Consider the following 3,660-nt stretch of genomic DNA (forward strand, 5'->3'; position numbering starts at 1 on the left):
CAATCATCATCATATCTTGCAGTATAATGCAAAGTTTTCTACATTCATGTCCTTATAATTTAAATTGTTTCACACTGAAAATCACACAATTTATACTTCAGAGTTTCAAAGTGTAGCTCTGTTTAGACATCAAGGAACCACTCGATATATTTATTACGTTGTGCATAAATGATACACTTTTCTTTCTTTTTTATTTGTACCAGGGATTGAGCTCACGACCTCTCGATTGCCAGCCAGTCGCTTATACCACTGAGCTAAATGCCTGGCAGTGATACACTTTTCTAGTAAACCCCTTGATATAATTATACAAATATTATATTATTTTATATGTTTAAAATTCAGCAAATTTATCAATTTTTCTTTTTAAATTTATGCTGAATAATTATAATCATGAAAATAGTTTTTAATAAAACCTATGTATTTTTGAAACATGAATATTTATTTGGTGATATAGTATGGAGTTTCATAGCCAGTAAAAATATTTAATGAATTACCAAGAATATTTACACAATGTTAACTTTATGACTAGAACTGGGTACACTTTGGGTACTTGGGTAATACCTTAGTAAGTTTAGGGGTCACTGAAATCCTGAAACTCAGATGCATTATTTGTACAAGAACTCATCTCTATGATGATATTCATATCTCTATTTTCTATTACTTTTTACTATTCACCTCTATCTGGAATGTTTCATGTCATTTTATTTGACGGATATTGTGTAGGAAAATAAATCAGATTAAGTAAAAACATTATTAACCTGTATAATGGGTGTGAAATTAGATCTTGATTACTGGAAAGATAGGAAAGTAAGTTTTTAAAACAATTTAGTGAAAAATTCTTAAAAGTATTGGTTTTAATCATGCTAACAAAATGAGGACAATTAGAAATTTTAAACATATACGTGATACTAGTTAGAGATTTGAAGCAAAATGTTATCTTGGACAGTTTAAAAGCACTCCTTGTAATCTCTCTGTAGTGTAAGTTTATTGGGTGATACATTTTTATACTAAAAATATAAATTGTAGCACATAAAAGTCTCATGTAATGATTACAAAGTATGGCTTTGAGGAACAAAAAAGCCAAGTACTGTGTAATATAGTATGTTTATGTCTATCAATAGTCTAATAGTTTGCCTCTAACTTTATCTTTTTTAAACATATGTAAAGTGTAGTAAATTGAGTAATATAGTTATCACACAAATGCAGGTAGAATAACAGGTAGAATCAAATCAATAATTCCAGTAAATTTTATATTAACAAGACTTTAATAAAATAAAAACTTGTTAGCCTAAGAATATAACAGAATAGCTTTTCAGAACCCTTTCACTAACTGCCTGTTTGTCTTTAAGTTTGTTAATATTTACAACTGCTGAGGCATAAAACATCCCAATGAATAAAATGGCATTATTGAGTTTCCAAAACAGTCACCTTTCACGGAAAAACAAATCAACTCAATTTAATGGAAATTAATCATTTTCTGTTTTGCAAACATAATGTAGAACATTTATTGAGTTTGCTCTACTTGACATTTGCACTTATAACTCCCCTAGAGAAAGTCTTCTGGTGAATTATGAAGTGCTTCGGGGTTGAGAGGCATGATAGAATTAGCAAATTTTACTAATTGGTTTTAAAGACCGTGGTTCAATAATCTATTTACTGGGTGACTAAGGCCACATAAGTTGCCATATCTGAATCTTGGTTTATCCACCTGTGAAATGGAGTTGTAAAATATCTGACGTTATTGGATTCTTGTGAAACTTCAATGGGAAATCATTTGATTTGTAGTGAAAGTATTCCTTTTCTCATAATTATCTAACTTTCATAAGAGTGGAGCAGGGAAAGGGGAGTAAGACTTAGAAGTGAGTCACATCTTGGCTTTTATGGGACTCTCTCAATTGGTTTCGCGCATATATAGAAAAATAGAATAGCGCTTACATAACACATTGCTTTGAGTTTATGATGCCAGAGAATTTAAAGTATGTCCCAATTTCAGAGAATTGAAAATAATAAAATTTGTCTTTGAATTGATTATTTTTGATAATGTATAATTTATTATGAGTACATACAAGACAGTGGGTACTATTTTAAATATTGCACACACATGAATTTACTGGTTCTTTATTTTAAAAGCCATTACATAACCATTACTGCTATGTAATTAAGTAATTCCTCCTAGAGGAGTTATGTAGTATATACAATTGAAAAAGAATCCCAGTCTCTGCACCCACCTAATCTAAGCCATAGACACAACCAAGAGAGTACATCTGACCTGGCAAATTGTTCTATACAGATTCCAAGGGCAAAGGAATCAGAGAAGTGGGAAATGGCAAATGAGAAGTGGTATAATTTCTATGTTGTTCATCACACTTGAATGCCATAAATGTTAGAGTGAAGTAAATATGATATTGTGAGTTTAGGAGAAGTAAAACAGAAAGCAACACGTTAAAAGTACTCAGGGAAGCCAAACTGAAAGAAACCTCCCTGAAAGGCAGTTACCAAACTCCTAGTAGTCACTGATCTGTTACAGTTATGTCTTTTCTAAAATGTTATATAAGTTAATCAAACCAAAAGTGGTATTTCCTCGTTCATTTCTTTCACTTAGCAATATGCAATTAAGAACTGTATGTATATTTGCTCAGCTCTATAGCTCTTTCTTTTGTATCACTGAATATTTTTCTATTCCCAAGATATACCATGGTTTAATCATCAGTTCACCTGTTGAAGGACAGCATGCTTGTTTTACAGTTTCATCTATATATCTGTGTTTCAGTCATTTCAAACTATATTCAGATTTCTGAATTGGCCTCATATTCCAAGCCTGCTGTGCCACATCCATATTTGTTTTTCTCTCCCTGTAATTTTCCATATCCATCCCCTCATTCCATTCCACACTTTACCTGAAGTGCCCTTCCCATATTCTTCTGCATTATTGCTTATCAGGTTTCAGTGTGCATTAGTCACTTGTAGCTCCTTTTTTCTTAAAGGCAGAGTCTGGTTCAGTAGATCTGCAGTGAAGCCTGAGATTTTCTCATTTCTAACAAGTGCCCAGAGGATATCGATGCTGCTAGTACATGACACATTGTGGTATAATTGTTTTTCTTTTCTTGGCTAGCTCTACTTTAAGGTGACTCATGTATATCTGCATTGGAGATGCAGCCTATATGAAGTCTATAGCTCCTTCACTTGACTTAGAAGGCCTTTTGTGACTTTGACCCTAACTAGATTTTCAGATCCATTTCCCACCACCTGGCTCTTCAAGACAAGCACTATTACTTGCCATACACTATTTTCAGTGTAGATGTCTTACATAGATAAAAACATATTAATCTTTTATTTTTCTATAGCTTAATTGCTCTGACTTCCACTATTTTGAAGCATGAACAAGAATGTCTAAATTAAAACATAGATTATAGTTAAAAAAAAAAAAACTTTGCCCTTAATCTCCCCTCAAAACACTTCCCTTACTTCAAATACATTTATCCAACCGTTCTTGCCACTGAAGTCTTCTTTCATAAGTGACATTACTTGCACAGTTGTGGTTTCCTCAGTGTCCTGAATCAATTGAAAATGTTTACCTTTCATAGTCATTATGATTTTGAGTAAGAGACACAAGTCCCTTTATGCCAGATCTGGTGAATAAGATGGATGAGATCATGCCAT

This window comes from Cavia porcellus, unplaced genomic scaffold (genome assembly GCF_034190915.1).
Source record: "Cavia porcellus strain 051 isolate PalLab524CR breed Dunkin Hartley unplaced genomic scaffold, mCavPor4.1 scaffold_33, whole genome shotgun sequence".
Classification (NCBI taxonomy): Eukaryota; Metazoa; Chordata; class Mammalia; order Rodentia; family Caviidae; genus Cavia; species Cavia porcellus.